The following is a 20,246-nucleotide window of genomic DNA, read 5'->3' on the forward strand; positions in this document are numbered from 1 at the left end:
GCTTAGAAACTGAAATCTCTGGCCATACAATAGATTATATTTAAATTTTGCTTCAATTCGTTACTCTGTCATACTTTAAGGTTAACGACGATGTAACATGGCCACTCTCTTACTCAAACCAAGTTATTTCAAGTTTGTAAATTAATTTTACACATTGGATGGATAAAACCTACGGATCTTTTTCCAAAAGTCACTGGATGTGAACAGAAAGCCAAAGGAATGGCCAGCACGGGGGTCGAACCCGCAACCTTGGCGTTATTAGCACCACGCTCTAACCGATTGAGCTAACCGCCCACATTTGCACCATATCTACACTCTTTTAATGAACTTGCTCTAATTTTGAGCCAGCTACTGACCTCTCAAAGCTTGATCTGTCCACAGTGAAATGTAAAATACGTTGAAAGTTGACTAATTTTTAGAGAGCCCATCAAAAGCATAGGAACCAATCTTAAATGAGAATTGACAAGCTTTTTTTATATTATGAGCAATATGTTGCCACCAACCACTCTAACTTGTCACGTGATGAGCCAGTAAATTACGCCATTGCTTGGATTAGTTTTTGCCTGCATTACAATTAGTGATAGACTTATCTGTCAATATTTACAGTTATATCGAATTCCAGTTGCCCAAAACTTCTTAAAAAACGCTTAGAAACTGAAATCTCTGGCCATACAATAGATTATATTTCTATTTTGCTTCAATTCGTTACTCTGTCATACTTTAAGGTTAACGACGATGTAACATGGCCACTCTCTTACTCTAACCAAGTTATTTCAAGTTTGTAAATTAATTTTACACATTGGATGGATAAAACCTACGGATCTTTTTCCAAAAGTCACTGGATGTAAACAGAAAGCCAAAGGAATGGCCAGCACGGGGGCCGAACCCGCAACCTTGGCGTTATTAGCACCACGCTCTAACCGATTGAGCTAACCAGCCACTTTTGCCCCATATCTACTCTCTTTTAATGATCTTGCTCTAATTTTGAGCCAGCTACTGACCTCTCAAAGCTTGATCTGTCCACGGTGAAAGGTAAAATACGTTGAAAGTTGACTAATTCTTAGAGAGCCCATCAAAAGCATAGGAACCAATCTTAAATGAGAATTGACAAGCTTTTTTTATATTATGAGCAATATGTTGCCACCAACCACTCTAACTTGTCACGTGATGAGCCAGTAAATTACGCCATTGCTTGGATTAGTTTTTGCCTGCATTACAATAAGTGATAGACTTAGCTGTCAATATTTACAGTTATATCGAAATCCAGTTGCCCAAAACTTCTTAAAAAACGCTTAGAAACTGAAATCTCTGGCCATACAATAGATTATATTTATATTTTGCTTCAAGTTGCTTGGATTAGTTTTGCCTGCATTACAATTAGTGATAGACTTAGCTGTCAATATTTACAGTTATATCGAATTCCAGTTGGCCAAAACTTCTTAAAAAACACTTAGAAACTGAAATCTCTGGCCATAAAATAGATTATTTTTCTATTTTGCTTCAAGTCGCTTGGATTAGTTTTGCCTGCATTACAATTAGTGATAGACTTATCTGTCAATATTTACAGTTATATCGAATTCCAGTTGCCCAAAACTTCTTAAAAAACGCTTAGAAACTGAAATCTCTGGCCATACAAAAGATTATATTTCTATTTTGATTCAATTCGTTACTCTGTCATACTTTAAGGTTAACGACGATGTAACATGGCCACTCTCTTACTCAAACCAAGTTATTTCAAGTTTGTAAATTAATTTTACACATTGGATGGATAAAACCTACGGATCTTTTTCCAAAAGTCACTGGATGTGAACAGAAAGCCAAAGGAATGGCCAGCACGGGGGTCGAACCCGCAACCTTGGCGTTATTAGCACCACGCTCTAACCGATTGAGTTAACCGCCCACATTTGCACCATATCTACTCTCTTTTAATGAACTTGCTCTAATTTTGAGCCAGCTACTGACCTCTCAAAGCTTGATCTGTCCACAGTGAAATGTAAAATACGTTGAAAGTTGACTAATTTTTAGAGAGCCCATCAAAAGCATAGGAACCAATCTTAAATGAGAATTGACAAGCTTTTTTTATATTATGAGCAATATGTTGCCACCAACCACTCTAACTTGTCACGTGATGAGCCAGTAAATTACGCCATTGCTTGGATTAGTTTTTGCCTGCATTACAATTAGTGATAGACTTAGCTGTCAATATTTACAGTTATATCGAATTCCAGTTGCCCAAAACTTCATAAAAACTGCTTAGAAACTGAAATCCTTGGCCATACAATAGATTATATTTCTATTTTGCTTCAATTCGTTACTCTGTCAGACTTTAAGGTTAACGACGATGTAACATGGCCACTCTCTTACTCTAACCAAGTTATTTCAAGTTTGTAAATTAATTTTACACATTGGATGGATAAAACCTACGGATCTTTTTCCAAAAGTCACTGGGTGTGAACAGAAAGCCGAAGGAATGGCCAGCACGGGGGTCGAACCCGCAACCTTGGCGTTATTAGCACCACGCTCTAACCGATTAAGCTAACCGGCCACTTTTGCCCCATATCTACTCTCTTTTAATGATCTTGCTCTAATTTTGAGCCAGCTACTGACCTCTCAAAGCTTGATCTGTCCACAGTGAAAGGTAAAATACGTTGAAAGTTGACTAATTCTTAGAGAGCCCATCAAAAGCATAGGAACCAATCTTAAATGAGAATTGACAAGCTTTTTTTATATTATGAGCAATATGTTGCCACCAACCACTCTAACTTGTCACGTGATGAGCCAGTAAATTACGCCATTGCTTGGATTAGTTTTTGCCTGCATTAAAATTAGTGATAGACTTAGCTGTCAATATTTACAGTTATATCGAATTCCAGTTGCCCAAAACTTCTTAAAAAACGCTTAGAAACTGAAATCTCTGGCCATACAATAGATTATATTTCTATTTTGATTCAATTCGTTACTCTGTCATACTTTAAGGTTAACAACGATGTAACATGGCCACTCTCTTACTCTAACCAAGTTATTTCAAGTTTGTAAATTAATTTTACACATTGGATGAATAAAACCTACGGATCTTTTTCCAAAAGTCACTGGGTGTGAACAGAAAGCCGAAGGAATGGCCAGCACGGGGGTCGAACCCGCAACCTTGGCATTATTAGCACCACGCTCTAACCGATTGAGCTAACCGCCCACATTTGCACCATATCTACTCTCTTTTAATGAACTTGCTCTAATTTTGAGCCAGCTACTGACCTCTCAAAGCTTGATCTGTCCACAGTGAAATGTAAAATACGTTGAAAGTTGACTAATTTTTAGAGAGCCCATCAAAAGCATAGGAACCAATCTTAAATGAGAATTGACAAGCTTTTTTTATATTATGAGCAATATGTTGCCACCAACCACTCTAACTTGTCACGTGAAGAGCCAGTAAATTACGCCATTGCTTGGATTAGTTTTTGCCTGCATTACAATTAGTGATAGACTTATCTGTCAATATTTACAGTTATATCGAATTCCAGTTGCCCAAAACTTCTTAAAAAACGCTTAGAAACTGAAATCTCTGGCCATACAATAGATTATATTTCTATTTTGATTCAATTCGTTACTCTGTCATACTTTAAGGTTAACAACGATGTAACATGGCCACTCTCTTACTCTAACCAAGTTATTTCAAGTTTGTATATTAATTTTACACATTGGATGAATAAAACCTACGAATCTTTTTCCAAAAGTCACTGGATGTGAACAGAAAGCCAAAGGAATGGCCAGCACGGGGGTCGAACCCGCAACCTTGGCTTTATTAGCACCACGCTCTAACCGATTGAGCTAACAGGCCACTTTTACCCCATATCTACTCTCTTTTAATGAACTTGCTCTAATTTTGAGCCAGCTACTGACCTCTCAAAGCTTGATCTGTCCACAGTGAAAGGTAAAATACGTTGAAAGTTGACTAATTCTTAGAGAGCCCATCAAAAGCATAGGAACAAATCTTAAATGAGAATTGACAAGTTTTTTTATATTATGAGCAATATGTTGCCACCAACCACTCTAACTTGTCACGTGATGAGCCAGTAAATTACGCCATTGCTTGGATTAGTTTTTGCCTGCATTACAATTAGTGATAGACTTAGCTGTCAATATTTACAGTTATATCGAATTCCAGTTGCCCAAAACTTCATAAAAACTGCTTAGAAACTGAAATCCTTGGCCAAACAATAGATTATATTTCTATTTTGCTTCAATTCGTTACTCTGTCATACTTTAAGGTTAACGGCGATGTAACATGGCCACTCTCTTACTCTAACCAAGTTATTTCAAGTTTGTAAATTAATTTTACACATTGGATGGATAAAACCTACGGATCTTTTTCCAAAAGTCACTCGATGTGAACCGATTGAGCTAACCGGCCACTTTTGCCACATATCTACTCTCTTTTAATGAACTTGCTCTAATTTTGAGCCAGCTACTGACCTCTCAAAGCTTGATCTGTCCACAGTGAAAGGTAAAATACGTTGAAAGTTGACTAATTCTTAGAGAGCCCATCAAAAGCATAGGAACCAATCTTAAATGAGAATTGACAAGCTTTTTTTATATTATGAGCAATATGTTGCCACCAACCACTCTAACTTGTCACGTAATGAGCCAGTAAATTACGCCATTGCTTGGATTAGTTTTTGCCTGCATTACAATTAGTGATAGACTTAGCTGTCAATATTTACAGTTATATCGAATTCCAGTTGCCCAAAACTTCTTAAAAAACGCTTAGAAACTGAAATCTCGGGCCAAACAATAGATTATATTTCTATTTTGCTTCAATTCGTTACTCTGTCATACTTTAAGGGTAACGACGATGTAACATGGCCACTCTCTTACTCTAACCAAGTTATTTCAAGTTTGTAAATTAATTTTACACATTGGATGGATAAAACCTACGGATCTTTTTCCAAAAGTCACTGGATGTGAACAGAAAGCCAAAGGAATGGCCAGCACGGGGGCCGAACCCGCAACCTTGGCGTTATTAGCACCACGCTCTAACCGATTGAGCTAACCAGCCACTTTTGCCCCATATCTACTCTCTTTTAATGATCTTGCTCTAATTTTGAGCCAGCTACTGACCTCTCAAAGCTTGATCTGTCCACGGTGAAAGGTAAAATACGTTGAAAGTTGACTAATTCTTAGAGAGCCCATCAAAAGCATAGGAACCAATCTTAAATGAGAATTGACAAGCTTTTTTTTATATTATGAGCAATATGTTGCCACCAACCACTCTAACTTGTCACGTGATGAGCCAGTAAATTACGCCATTGCTTGGATTAGTTTTTGCCTGCATTACAATTAGTGATAGACTTAGCTGTCAATATTTACAGTTATATCGAAATCCAGTTGCCCAAAACTTCTTAAAAAACGCTTAGAAACTGAAATCTCTGGCCATACAATAGATTATATTTCTATTTTGCTTCAAGTTGCTTGGATTAGTTTTGCCTGCATTACAATTAGTGATAGACTTAGCTGTCAATATTTACAGTTATATCGAATTCCAGTTGCCCAAAACTTCTTAAAAAACACTTAGAAACTGAAATCTCTGGCCATAAAATAGATTATTTTTCTATTTTGCTTCAAGTCGCTTGGATTAGTTTTGCCTGCATTACAATTAGTGATAGACTTAGCTGTCAATATTTACAGTTATATCGAATTCCAGTTGCCCAAAACTTCTTAAAAAACGCTTAGAAACTGAAATCTCTGGCCATACAATAGATTATATTTAAATTTTGCTTCAATTCGTTACTCTGTCATACTTTAAGGTTAACGACGATGTAACATGGCCACTCTCTTACTCAAACCAAGTTATTTCAAGTTTGTAAATTAATTTTACACATTGGATAGATAAAACCTACGGATCTTTTTCCAAAAGTCACTGGATGTGAACAGAAAGCCAAAGGAATGGCCAGCACGGGGGTCGAACCCGCAACCTTGGCGTTATTAGCACCACGCTCTAACCGATTGAGCTAACCGCCCACATTTGCACCATATCTACTCTCTTTTAATGAACTTGCTCTAATTTTGAGCCAGCTACTGACGTCTCAAAGCTTGATCTGTCCACAGTGAAAGGTAAAATACGTTGAAAGTTGACTAATTTTTAGAGAGCCCATCAAAAGCATAGGAACCAATCTTAAATGAGAATTGACAAGCTTTTTTTATATTATGAGCAATATGTTGCCACCAACCACTCTAACTTGTCACGTGATGAGCCAGTAAATTACGCCATTGCTTGGATTAGTTTTTGCCTGCATTACAATTAGTGATAGACTTAGCTGTCAATATTTACAGTTATATCGAATTCCAGTTGCCCAAAACTTCTTAAAAAACGCTTAGAAACTGAAATCTCTGGCCATACAATAGATTATATTTCTATTTTGCTTCAATTCTTTACTCTGTCATACTTTAAGGTTAACGACGATGTAACATGGCCACTCTCTTACTCTAACCAAGTTAATTCAAGTTTGTAAATTAATTTTACACATTGGATGGATAAAACCTACGGATCTTTTTCCAAAAGTCACTGGATGTGAACAGAAAGCCAAAGGAATGGCCAGCACGGGGGTTGAACCCGCAAACTTGGCATTATTAGCACCACGCTCTAACCGATTGAGCTAACCGGACACTTTTGCCCCATATCTACTTTTTTTTAATGAACTTGCTCTAATTTTGAGCCAGCTACTGACCTCTCAAAGCTTGATCTGTCCACAGTGAATGGTAAAATACGTTGAAAGTTGACTAATTCTTAGAGAGCCCATCAAAAGCATAGGAGCCAATCTTAAATGAGAATTGACAAGCTTTTTTTATATTATGAGCAATATGTTGCCACCAACCACTCTAACTTGTCACGTGATGAGCCAGTAAATTACGCCATTGCTTGGATTAGTTTTTGCCTGCATTACAATTAGTGATAGACTTAGCTGTCAATATTTACAGTTATATCGAATTCCAGTTGCCCAAAACTTCTTAAAAAACGCTTAGAAACTGAAATCTCTGGCCATACAATAGATTATATTTCCATTTTGCTTCAATTCGTTACTCTGTCATACTTTAAGGTTAACGACGATGTAACATGGCCACTCTCTTACTCTAACCAAGTTATTTCAAGTTTGTAAATTAATTTTACACATTGGATGGATAAAACCTACGGATCTTTTTCCAATAGTCACTGGATGTGAACAGAAAGCCAAAGGAATGGCCAGCACGGGGGTTGAACCCGCAACCTTGGCGTTATTAGCACCACGCTCTAACCGATTGAGCTAACCGGCCACTTTTGCACCTTATCTACTCTCTTTTAATGAACTTGCTCTAATTTTGAGCCAGCTACTGACCTCTCAAAGCTTGATCTGTCCACAGTGAAAGCTAAAATACGTTGAAAGTTGACTAATTCTTAGAGAGCCCATCAAAAGCATAGGAACCAATCTTAAATGAGAATTGACAAGCTTTTTTTATATTATGAGCAATATGTTGCCACCAACCACTCTAACTTGTCACGTGATGAGTAGAGATGAGCGAACCGGTCGCGGTTCGGCTCGAGGTCGGCTCGCCGAACGGGGGTCCCGTTCGCGTTCGGTTCGTCGAACGTTCGACGAACCGAACTCGAGCCAATAGGCTATAATGGGAGGCAATCACAAACACAGAAAAATGCATGATAAATGTACACAAACAGTTAATAAACATTGCCATAACACTTACCGTTCCTCGCGATCCCTTCTGCACTTTGTCTCCTGCCGCTATTCCATCCGATGATCGCTGAATCCTCCCGTGACCGGCACTGCCAGCAGAGATGCAGGACCTGTCGTGATGTCAGAATAGCCATGTGACCAGTCACGTGGCTATTATCTCATTGGCTAAAGACTGGTCACATGACTATGACATGTCATGTAGGACCTGCGAGTGCATCTCTCCGGTACACGGTGCACATATGTGTATCGCCGTGTACCGGCGACATGCTCAAGCACATGGTCGACTCTCCGTTCCGTTAGGGACCGGCTGACACAGCCGGTCATTAACGGAGATCAATGTTGCCATAGCAACGCAGTTAGCGGTGACGTCACCGCTAACCGCAGCTCCGAGAGCACCGTTGCTATGGTAACGCGTCTGTCAGCATTACCGCTGTTACCGCTGACAGCCAGCACTGCTGCACGCTGCTTCCCAATTGTAGTGAGGATTGTACTGAGGATGAGGTTCCCCAGCCCCAAGTGATGGGCTGGTGAACCTCATCCTCACTACAATCCTCACTACTACTACACTAGAAAGAAAGAAGACAGAAGAGCAGGATCGTGGAGGGCTGACAGGGGGTAATAAAGATGGAGTCCCTAATGTGTCTGTGTATTTATTTCTATTAAAGTATTTTTTCTCTGTGTGGTGTCTTTTTTTAACCCTTTATTGGAGATTCTTAATGGCCGGGTCAAACGTGCCTGACATTAAGAATCTCTGGCTTAATACTGGCTAGTAAAACAAAGCCAGTATTAACTCATGATTACCCAACAAGCCACCCGGCTCCAGGGCTGTTGGAAGAGTTGGATACAGCGCCAGATGATGGCGCTTCTATGAGAGCGCCATTTTCTGGGACGGCTGCGGACTGAAATCCGCAGCAGAGGCGCCCAGAAACCTCGGGCTAACCTGTGCTGCGGATTCCAATCCCCAGCTGCCTAGTTGTACCCGGCTGGACACAAAAATGGGGCGAAGGCCACGTCATTTGTTTTTTAATTATTTCATGAAATAAGTGAAATAATTAAAAAAAATGGGCTTCCCTATATTTTTGGTTCCCAGCCGGGTACAAATAGGCAACTGGGGGTTGGAGGCAGCCCGTGACTGCCTGCTGTACCTGGCTAGCATACAAAAATATGGCGAAGCCCACGTCATTTTTTTGGTGGGCAAAAAACCTCTGCATACAGTCCTGGATGGAGTATGCTGAGCCTTGTAGTTCTGCAGCTGCTGTCTGCTCTTCTCCATACAGACAGACAGCAGCTGCAGAATTACAAGGCTCAGCATACTCCATCCAGGACTGTATGCAGAAGTTTTTTGCCCCCTGAAAAAATTATGTGGGCTTCGCCATATTTTTGTATGCTAGCCAGGTACAGCAGGCAGGTACGGCTGCCCCCAACCCCCAGTTGCCTATTTGTACCCAGCTGGGAACCAAAAATAAAGGGAAGCCCTTTTGTTTATTATTTCATGAATTTCATGAAATAATTAGAAAACAAATGATGTAGGCTTCGCCCCATTTTTGTGTTCAGCCAGGTAGAACTAGGCAGCTGGGGATTGGAATCCGCAGCACAGGTTGGCCTGAGCTTTCTGGGCCCCACTGCTGCGAATTGCAGTCTGCAGCCGCCTCAGGAAATGGCAATTTCATAGAAGCGCCATCTTCTGGCGCTGTATCCAACTCTTCCAGCACCTGCCTGCTGTACCTGGCTAGCATACAAAAATATGGCGAAGCTCACGTCCTTTTTTTGTAGTTTTTTGGCAAAAAAAATAAAAAATGCTTCCCTGGATTTTCCATTGCCAGTGAAGGTAACACCAAGCAGTGGGGGTTAGCAGCCAGTAGCTGCTTGGATTACCCTTAGCTAGCAATACAAAAAATGCAGCGGGAGCCCATATATATTTTTTTAATTATTTATTTAAATAACTAAAAATAAAATGGGCTTCCCTGTATTTTGATTGCTGGACATCACAGTGCTGTAAAAATAAATCTTTAAAAATTCTCAGCAGATAAAGCAGACAGCTATGGGTTGCCACCCCCATCTGCCTGCCGTTACCTTGGTTGGCAATCAAAATACAGGGAAGCCCATTAATTTTTTCTATTTAAAAAATAGTTAAAAAAAAAATGACGTTGGGTCCCCCCATTTTTGATAGCCAGCTAGGGTAAAGCAGACGGCTGTAGCCTGAAAACCACAGCTGGCAGCTTTACCGTGGTTGGGGATCCAATGTGGAGGTCCCCTCAGGCTCTTTTTTATAATTATTTTATAAATATTAATAATTACACAATAAAAGTAGGGTCCCCCCCAAATTGGATCACCAGCCAAGGTAAAGCGGACAGCTGTGGTCTGGTATTCTCAGGGTGGGAAGGTCCATAGTTATTGGGCCTTCACAGCCTAAAAATAGCAGGCCGCAGGCACCCCAGACGTGGCGCATCCACTAGATGCGCCAATCCTGGCGCTTCACCCCAGCTCATCCCGTGCCCTGGTGCAGTGGCAAACGGGGTAATAAATCGGGTTGATACTAGCTGTAAAGTCACCTGAGATCAAGCCCAGCAGTTTGTGATGTCATGGCGTCTATTAGATACCCAACATCATAAACTGTCAGTACTAACAAAAAAAAAAAAATCGACAAAAGAAATTTATTTGAAAAAACAGTCCCCAAAACATTTCCTCTTTCACCAATTTATTGTAAGAAAAAAAAATAAAGGGGTCCCACGACGACTCTGGACCGTCTAGAATATCGGGGGGGGACACTCAGGGAACGTATCCCCCATTTTCTAGGAGTGCGGACCCTTCATGTGAGGAGTGTGGGTGCAATGAATCTGCACTCACTCTCCCCGGGTCCACAGCAGCAGAGTCCATGTCGTAATGGTTGCTACCAAAGCTGCAATGCCCTGCTCATGAGGTAAGGGCATGCCTAATCAGGAGAACTACTGTAGAGGAGACTATGCTCACTGGTATATAGGTGCTCAGAGGTAATAATAGATAAAATTAGTGAGTAACCTCGGCACTCTAAATCTCCCAGACTAAGTCAGTAAGTCACAACGGATAGTAATGCAAAATCACTCTTTATTGGTCCGTATTAAGAAAAAAAAATTTTCATAAGCATATATGTTTTTGTCCAAAACAAGTTACAAATGACGTTTCGGCCTGAGCCTTCGTCAGATTGGACTTATCTGCTTGTAATCATGAAAAATGACAATAATCAGTATCACATAAGAGTGAGAGAACAATAACATAAACTCGAACAATGTAGAGGTACAATTGGGATGCAGCAAAAAAATTGCAACACAGCAAGAAATGAAACACATGATACAAATGTCATAATACAGTACAAGGACAATATAGTAATGACAAATATGGGGTCAGAGTAGGCTTAGACAGCTCTGGTACGAAAGAGATGTCAATCATAAAGTAACATGTGCAGTAGGTGTAGAGCTACAGTATGCATGGCAGAACTAATGGGTAGACTGACCATAGAAAAAGAACGGAGAAAAAGTGGATAAAAAGTGGAGAAAAAAATGGAGAAAAAGTGGAGAAAAAGTGATGAAAATGTGGAGAAAAAAGTGGAGAAAAAGTGGAGAAAAAGTGGAGAAAAAATGTAGAAAAAGTGGAGAAAAAGTGGAGAAAAAGTGGAGAAAAAGGGGAGTAAAAATGGAGAAAAAGTGGAGAAAAAATGGAGAAAAAAATGTAGGAAAAAGTGGAGAAAAAGTGGAGAAAAAAGTGGAGAAAAAGTGGAGAAAAAGTGGAGAAAAAAGTGGAGAAAAAGTGGAGAAAAAGTCGAATAAAAATGGAGAAAAAGTGGAGAAAAAATGGAGAAAAAAATGTAGAAAAAGTGGAGAAAAAGTGGAGAAAAAGAGGAGAAAAAGTGGAGAAAAAAATAGAGAAAAACTGGATAAAAAGTGGAGAAAAAATGGATAAAAAGTGGAGAAAAAGTGAAGATAAAGTGGAGAAAAAATGGAGAAAAAATGTAGAAAAAAATGGAGAAAAAAATGTAGAAAAAGTGGAGAAAAGTGGAGAAAAAATGGATAAAAAGTGGAGAAAAAGTGAAGAAAAAGTGGAGAAAAAATGGAGAAAAAATGTAGAAAAAAATGGAGAAAAAAATGTAGAAAAAGTGGAGAAAAGTGGAGAAAAAAGTGGAGAAAAAGTGGAGAAAAAGTGGAGAAAAAAATGGATAAAAAGTGGAGAAAAAGTGGAGAAAAAATGGATAAAAAGTGGAGAAAAAGTGAAGAAAAAGTGGAGAAAAAAATGGAGAAAAAATGTAGAAAAAAATGGAGAAAAAAATGTAGAAAAAGTGGAGAAAAAGTGGAGAAAAAGTGGAGAAAAAGTGTAGAAAAAGTGGAGAAAAAGTGGAGAAAAAGTGGAGAAAAAAATGTAGAAAAAGTGGAGAAAAAGTGGAGAAAAAGTGGAGAAAAAAATGGAGAAAAAGTGGAGAAAAAGTGGAGAGAAAAAGTGGAGAAAAAGTGGAGAAAAAGTGGAGTAAAAATGGAGAAAAAGTGGAGAAAAAATGGAGAAAAAAATGTAGAAAAAGTGGAGAAAAAGTGGAGAAAAAGTGGAGAAAAAAATGGAGAAAAAGTGGAGAAAAAGTGGAGAGAAAAAGTGGAGAAAAAGTGGAGAAAAAGTGGAGTAAAAATGGAGAAAAAGTGGAGAAAAAATGGAGAAAAAAATGTAGAAAAAGTGGAGAAAAAGTGGAGAAAAAGTGGAGAAAAAAATGGAGAAAAAGTGGAGTAAAAATGGAGAAAAAGTGGAGAAAAAATGGAGAAAAAAATGGAGAAAAAGTGGAGAAAAAGTGGACAAAAAGTGGCGAAAAAGTTGAGAAAAAATGGAGAAAAAGTGGAGAAAAAGTGGAGAAAAAGTGGAGAAAAAAATGGAGAAAAAGTGGAGAAAAAGTGGAGAAAAGAGTGGAGTAAAAATGGAGAAAAAAATGTAGAAAAAGTGGAGAAAAAGTGGAGAAAAAGTGGAGAAAAAAATGGAGAAAAAGTGGAGAAAAAGTGGAGAGAAAAAGTGGAGAAAAAGTGGAGAAAAAGTGGAGTAAAAATGGAGAAAAAGTGGAGAAAAAATGGAGAAAAAAATGTAGAAAAAGTGGAGAAAAAGTGGAGAAAAAGTGGAGAAAAAAATGGAGAAAAAGTGGAGTAAAAATGGAGAAAAAGTGGAGAAAAAATGGAGAAAAAAATGAGAAAAAGTGGAGAAAAAGTGGACAAAAAGTGGCGAAAAAGTTGAGAAAAAATGGAGAAAAAGTGGAGAAAAAGTGGAGAAAAAGTGGAGAAAAAAATGGAGAAAAAGTGGAGAAAAAGTGGAGAAAAGAGTGGAGTAAAAATGGAGAAAAAGTGGAGAAAAAATGGAGAAAAAAATGTAGAAAAAGTGGAGAAAAAGTGGAGAAAAAGTGGAGAAAAAGTGGAGAAAAAAATGGAGAAAAAGTGGAGAAAAAGTGGAGAAAAAGCGGAGCAACCTTTGGTGCCTTTCATGTGGCACTAAGGGGTGCTTAGCTTTGTATTTAGCCAAAAAAATGAAAAAAAAATGACGTAGGGTTCCCCCTAGTTTTGTAGCCAGCTAGGGTAAAGCAGATGGCTGCAGCCTGCAGATCTTAGCTGGCAACCTCACCTTGGCTGGAAATCCAAAACTGAGGGCACCCCACGCTGTTATTTTAAATTAAATAAATAATTAAAAAAAAAAAACACGTAGGGGTCCCCCAAAATTTTGCCCCATATCTACTCTCTTTTAATGAACTTGCTCTAATTTTGAGCCAGCTACTGACCTCTCAAAGCTTGATCTGTCCACAGTGAAAGGTAAAATACGTTGAAAGTTGACTAATTCTTAGAGAGCCCATCAAAAGCATAGGAACCAATCTTAAATGAGAATTGACAAGCTTTTTTTATATTATGAGCAATATGTTGCCACCAACCACTCTAACTTGTCACGTGATGAGCCAGTAAATTACGCCATTGCTTGGATTAGTTTTTGCCTGCATTACAATTAGTGATAGACTTAGCTGTCAATATTTACAGTTATATCGAATTCCAGTTGCCCAAAACTTCTTAAAAAACGCTTAGAAACTGAAATCTCTGGCCATACAATAGATTATATTTCTATTTTGCTTCAAGTTGCTTGGATTAGTTTTGCCTGCATTACAATTAGTGATAGACTTAGCTGTCAATATTTACAGTTATATCGAATTCCAGTTGCCCAAAACTTCTTAAAAAATGCTTAGAAACTGAAATCTCTGGCCATACAATAGATTATATTTCTATTTTGCTTCAATTTGTTACTCTGTCATACTTTAAGGTTAACGACGATGTAACATGGCCACTCTCTTACTCTAACCAAGTTATTTCAAGTTTGTAAATTAATTTTACACATTGGATGGATAAAACCTACGGATATTTTTCCAAAAGTCACTGGATGTGAACAGAAAGCCAAAGGACTGGCCAGCACGGGGGTCAAACCCGCAAGCTTGGCGTTATTAGCACCACACTCTAACCGATTGAGCTAACCAGCCACTTTTGCTCCATATCTACTCTCTTTTAATGAACTTGCTCTAATTTTGAGACAGCTACTGACCTCTCAAAGCTTGATCTGTCCACAGTGAAAGGTAAAATACGTTGAAAGTTGACTAATTCTTAGAGAGCCCATCAAAAGCATAGGAACCAATCTTAAATGAGAATTGACAAGCTTTTTTTATATTATGAGCAATATGTTGCCACCAACCACTCTAACTTGTGACGTGATGAGCCAGTAAATTACGCCATTGCTTTTATTAGTTTTTGCCTGCATTACAATTAGTGATAGACTTAGCTGTCAATATTTACAGTTATATCGAATTCCAGTTGCCCAAAACTTCTTAAAAAACGCTTAGAAACTGAAATCTCTGGCCATACAATAGATTATATTTCTATTTTGCTTCAATTCGTTACTCTGTCATACTTTAAGGTTAACGACGATGTAACATGGCCACTCTCTTACTCTAACCAATTTATTTCAAGTTTGTAAATTAATTTTACACATTGGATGGATAAAACCTACGGATCTTTTTCCAAATGTCACTGGATGTGAACAGAAAGCCAATGGAATGGCCAGCACGGGGGTCGAACCCGCAACCTTGGCGTTATTAGCACCACGCTCTAACCGATTGAGCTAACCGGCCACTTTTGACCCACATCTACTCTCTTTTAATGAACTTGCTCTAATTTTGAGCCAGCTACTGACCTCTCAAAGCTTGATCTGTTCACAGTGAAAGGTAAAATACGTTGAAAGTTGACTAATTCTTAGAGAGCCCATCAATAGCATAGGAACCAATCTTAAATGAGAATTGACAAGCTTTTTTTATATTATGAGCAATATGTTGCCACCAACCACTCTAACTTGTCACGTGATGAGCCAGTAAATTACGCCATTGCTTGGATTAGTTTTTGCCTGCATTACAATTAGTGATAGACTTAGCTGTCAATATTTACAGTTATATCGAATTCCAGTTGCCCAAAACTTCTTAAAAAATGCTTAGAAATTAAAATCTCTGGCCATACAATAGATTATATTTCTATTTGCTTCAATTCGTTACTCTGTCATACTTTAAGGTTAACGACGATGTAACATGGCCACTCTCTTACTCTAACCAAGTTATTTCAAGTTTGTAAATTAATTTTACACATTGGATGGATAAAACCTACGGATCTTTTTCCAAAAGTCACTGGATGTGAACAGAAAGCCAAAGGAATGGCCAGCACGGGGGTTGAACCCGCAACCTTGGCGTTATTAGCACCACGCTCTAACCGATTGAGCTAACCCGCCACTTTTGCCCCATATCTACTCTCTTTTAATGAGCTTGCTCTAATTTTGAGCCAGCTACTGACCTCTCAAAGCTTGATCTGTCCACAGTGAAAGGTAAAATACGTTGAAAGTTGACTAATTCTTAGAGAGCCCATCAAAAGCATAGGAACCAATATTAAATGAGAATTGACAAGCTTTTTTCATATTATGAGCAATATGTTGCCACCAACCACTCTAACTTGTCACGTGATGAGCCAGTAAATGACGCCATTGCTTGGATTAGTTTTTGCCTGCATTACAATTAGTGATAGACTTAGCTGTCAATATTTACAGTTATATCGAATTCCAGTTGCCCAAAACTTCTTAAAAAACGCTTAGAAACTGAAATCTCTGGCCATACAATAGATTATATTTCTATTTTGCTTCAATTCGTTACTCTGTCATACTTTAAGGTTAACGACGATGTAACATGGCCACTCTCTTACTCTAACCAAGTTATTTCAAGTTTGTAAATTAACTTTTCACATTGGATGGATAAAACCTACGGATCTTTTTCCAAAAGTTACTGGATGTGAACAGAAAGCCAAAGGAATGGCCAGCACGGGGGTCGAACCCGCAACCTTGGCGTTATTAGCACCATGCTCTAACCGATTGAGCTAACCGGCCACTTTTGCCCCATATCTACTCTCTTTTAATGAACTTGCTCTAATTTTGAGCCAGCTACTGACCTCTCAAAGCTTGATCTGTCCACAGTGAAAGGTAAAATACGTTGAAAGTTGACTAATTCTTAGAGAGCCCATCAAAAGCATAGGAACCAATCTTAAATGAGAATTGACAAGCTTTTTTTATATTATGAGCAATATGTTGCCACCAACCACTCTAACTTGTCACGTGATGAGCCAGTAAATTACGCCATTGCTTGGATCAGTTTTTGCCTGCATTACAATTAGTGATAGACTTAGCTGTCAATATTTACAGTTATATCGAATTCCAGTTGCCCAAAACTTCTTAAAAAACAATTAGAAACTGAAATCTCTGGCCATACAATAGATTATATTTCTATTTTGCTTCAAGTTGCTTGGATTAGTTTTGCCTGCATTACAATTAGTGATAGACTTAGCTGTCAATATTTACAGTTATATCGAATTCCAGTTGCCCAAAACTTCTTAAAAAAAGGTTAGAAACTGAAATCTCTGGCCATACAATAGATTATATTTCTATTTTGCTTCAATTCGTTACTCTGTCATACTTTAAGGTTAACGACGATGTAACATGGCCACTCTCTTACTCTAACCAAGTTATTTCAAGTTTGTAAATTAATTTTACACATTGGATGGATAAAACCTACGGATCTTTTTCCAAAAGTCACTGGATGTGAACAGAAAGCCAAAGGAATGGCCAGCACGGGGGTTGAACCCGCAACCTTGGCGTTATTAGCACCACGCTCTAACCGATTGAGCTAACCGGCCACTTTTGCCCCATATCTACTCTCTTTTAATGAACTTGCTCTAATTTTGAGCCAGCTACTGACCTCTTAAAGCTTGATCTGTCCACAGTGAAAGGTAAAATACGTTGAAAGTTGACTAATTCTTAGAGAGCCCATCAAAAGCATAGGAACCAATCTTAAATGAGAATTGACAAGCTTTTTTTATATTATGAGCAATATGTTGCCACCAACCACTCTAACTTGTCACGTGATGAGCCAGTAAATTACGCCATTGCTTGGATTAGTTTTTGCCTGCATTACAATTAGTGATAGACTTAGCTGTCAATATTTACAGTTATATCGAATTCCAGTTGCCCAAAACTTCTTAAAAAACACTTAGAAACTGAAATCTCTGGCCATACAATAGATTATATTTCTATTTTGCTTCAATTCGTTACTCTGTCATACTTTAAGGTTAACGATGATGTAACATGGCCACTCTCTTACTCTAACCAAGTTATTTCAAGTTTGTAAATTAATTTTACACATTGGATGGATAAAACCTACGGACCTTTTTCCAAAAGTCACTGGATGTGAACAGAAAGCCAAAGGAATGGCCAGCACGGGGGTCGAACCCGCAACCTTGGCGTTATCAGCACCACGCTCTAACCGATTGAGCTAACCGGCCACTTTTGCCCCATATCTACTCTCTTTTAATGAACTTGCTCTAATTTTGAGCCAGCTACTGACCTCTCAAAGCTTGATCTGTCCACAGTGAAAGGTAAAATACGTTGAAAGTTGACTAATTCTTAGAGAGCCCATCAAAAGCATAGGAACCAATCTTAAATGAGAATTGACAAGCTTTTTTTATATTATGAGCAATATGTTGCCACCAACCACTCTAACTTGTCACGTGATGAGCCAGTAAATTACGCCATTGCTTGGATTAGTTTTTGCCTGCATTACAATTAGTGATAGACTTAGCTGTCAATATTTACAGTTATATCGAATTTCAGTGGCCCAAAACTTCTTAAAAAACGCTTAGAAACTGAAATCTCTGGCCATACAATAGATTATATTTCTATTTTGCTTCAATTCGTTACTCTGTCATACTTTAAGGTTAACGATGATGTAACATGGCCACTCTCTTACTCTAACCAAGTTATTTCAAGTTTGTAAATTAATTTTACACATTGGATGGATAAAACCTACGGAACTTTTTCCAAAAGTCACTGGATGTGAACAGAAAGCCAAAGGAATGGCCAGCACGGGGGTCGAACCCGCAACCTTGGCGTTATCAGCACCACGCTCTAACCGATTGAGCTAACCGGCCACTTTTGCCCCATATCTACTCTCTTTTAATGAACTTGCTCTAATTTTGAGCTAGCTACTGACCTCTCAAAGCTTGATCTGTCCACAGTGAAAGGTAAAATACGTTGAAAGTTGACTAATTCTTAGAGAGCCCATCAAAAGCATAGGAACCAATCTTAAATGAGAATTGACAAGCTTTTTTTATATTATGAGCAATATGTTGCCACCAACCACTCTAACTTGTCACGTGATGAGCCAGTAAATTACGCCATTGCTTGGATTAGTTTTTGCCTGCATTACAATTAGTGATAGACTTAGCTGTCAATATTTACAGTTATATCGAATTCCAGTTGCCCAAAACTTCTTAAAAAACGCTTAGAAACTGAAATCTCTGGCCATACAATAGATTATATTTCTATTTTGCTTCAAGTTGCTTGGATTAGTTTTGCCTGCATTACAATTAGTGATAGACTTAGCTGTCAATATTTACAGTTATATCGAATTCCAGTTGCCCAAAACTTCTTAAAAAACGCTTAGAAACTGAAATCTCTGGCCATACAATAGATTATATTTCTATTTTGCTTCAATTCGTTACTCTGTCATACTTTAAGGTTAACGATGATGTAACATGGCCACTCTCTTACTCTAACCAAGTTATTTCAAGTTTGTAAATTAATTTTACACATTGGATGGATAAAACCTACGTAACTTTTTCCAAAAGTCACTGGAAGTGAACAGAAAGCCATAGGAATGGCCAGCACGGGGGTCGAACCCGCAACCTTGGCGTTATCAGCACCACGCTCTAACCGATTGAGCTAACCGGCCACTTTTGCCCCCTATCTACTCTCTTTTAATGAACTTGCTCTAATTTTGAGCCAGCTACTGACCTCTCAAAGCTTGATCTGTCCACAGTGAAAGGTAAAATACGTTGAAAGTTGACTAATTCTTAGAGAGCCCATCAAAAGCATAGGAACCAATCTTAAATGAGAATTGACAAGCTTTTTTTATATTATGAGCAATATGTTGCCACCAACCACTCTAACTTGTCACGTGATGAGCCAGTAAATTACGCCATTGCTTGGATTAGTTTTTGCCTGCATTACAATTAGTGATAGACTTAGCTGTCAATATTTACAGTTATATCGAATTCCAGTTGCCCAAAACTTCTTAAAAAACGCTTAGAAACTGAAATCTCTGGCCATACAATAGATTATATTTCTATTTTGCTTCAAGTTGCTTGGATTAGTTTTGCCTGCATTACAATTAGTGATAGACTTAGCTGTCAATATTTACAGTTATATCGAATTCCAGTTGCCCAAAACTTCTTAAAAAATGCTTAGAAACTGAAATCTCTGGCCATACAATAGATTATATTTCTATTTTGCTTCAATTCGTTACTCTGTCATACTTTAAGGTTAACGACGATGTAACATGGCCACTCTTTTACTCTAACCAAGTTATTTCAAGTTTGTAAATTAATTTTACACATTGGATGGATAAAACCTACGGATATTTTTCCAAAAGTCACTGGATGTGAACAGAAAGCCAAAGGAATGGCCAGCACGGGGGTCAAACCCGCAACCATGGCGTTATTAGCACCACGCTCTAACCGATTGAGCTAACCAGCCACTTTTGCCCCATATCTACTCTCTTTTAATGAACTTGCTCTAATTTTGAGCCAGCTACTGACCTCTCAAAGCTTGATCTGTCCACAGTGAAAGGTAAAATACGTTGAAAGTTGACTAATTCTTAGAGAGCCCATCAAAAGCATAGGAACCAATCTTAAATGAGAATTGACAAGCTTTTTTTATATTATGAGCAATATGTTGCCACCAACCACTCTAACTTGTGACGTGATGAGCCAGTAAATTACGCCATTGCTTTTATTAGTTTTTGCCTGCATTACAATTAGTGATAGACTTAGCTGTCAATATTTACAGTTATATCGAATTCCAGTTGCCCAAAACTTCTTAAAAAACGCTTAGAAACTGAAATCTCTGGCCATACAA

The 20,246-nt window shown here is 38.3% G+C and overlaps 8 non-coding genes across 8 annotated transcripts; all 8 read right to left on the minus strand.

Annotated features, from left to right (window-relative positions):
• Positions 1 to 2,471: 2,471 nt before the first annotated feature.
• Positions 2,472 to 2,545, minus strand: TRNAI-AAU (transfer RNA isoleucine (anticodon AAU)). Its single transcript has one exon. It is a non-coding gene; the product is annotated as a tRNA-Ile (tRNA).
• A 4,686-nt stretch (positions 2,546 to 7,231) lies between these two features.
• On the minus strand, positions 7,232 to 7,305 carry TRNAI-AAU (transfer RNA isoleucine (anticodon AAU)). Its single transcript has one exon. It is a non-coding gene; the product is annotated as a tRNA-Ile (tRNA).
• A 7,498-nt stretch (positions 7,306 to 14,803) lies between these two features.
• Positions 14,804 to 14,877, minus strand: TRNAI-AAU (transfer RNA isoleucine (anticodon AAU)). Its single transcript has one exon. It is a non-coding gene; the product is annotated as a tRNA-Ile (tRNA).
• A 1,215-nt stretch (positions 14,878 to 16,092) lies between these two features.
• Positions 16,093 to 16,166, minus strand: TRNAI-AAU (transfer RNA isoleucine (anticodon AAU)). Its single transcript has one exon. It is a non-coding gene; the product is annotated as a tRNA-Ile (tRNA).
• Positions 16,167 to 16,895: 729 nt separating this feature from the next.
• On the minus strand, positions 16,896 to 16,969 carry TRNAI-AAU (transfer RNA isoleucine (anticodon AAU)). The gene has a single exon. It is a non-coding gene; the product is annotated as a tRNA-Ile (tRNA).
• Positions 16,970 to 17,540: 571 nt separating this feature from the next.
• TRNAI-GAU (transfer RNA isoleucine (anticodon GAU)) lies at positions 17,541 to 17,614 on the minus strand. The gene has a single exon. It is a non-coding gene; the product is annotated as a tRNA-Ile (tRNA).
• A 571-nt stretch (positions 17,615 to 18,185) lies between these two features.
• TRNAI-GAU (transfer RNA isoleucine (anticodon GAU)) lies at positions 18,186 to 18,259 on the minus strand. The gene has a single exon. It is a non-coding gene; the product is annotated as a tRNA-Ile (tRNA).
• A 729-nt stretch (positions 18,260 to 18,988) lies between these two features.
• Positions 18,989 to 19,062, minus strand: TRNAI-GAU (transfer RNA isoleucine (anticodon GAU)). Its single transcript has one exon. It is a non-coding gene; the product is annotated as a tRNA-Ile (tRNA).
• Positions 19,063 to 20,246: the final 1,184 nt, after the last annotated feature.

This window comes from Anomaloglossus baeobatrachus, chromosome 4, assembly GCF_048569485.1.
Source record: "Anomaloglossus baeobatrachus isolate aAnoBae1 chromosome 4, aAnoBae1.hap1, whole genome shotgun sequence".
Taxonomy (NCBI): Eukaryota; Metazoa; Chordata; class Amphibia; order Anura; family Aromobatidae; genus Anomaloglossus; species Anomaloglossus baeobatrachus.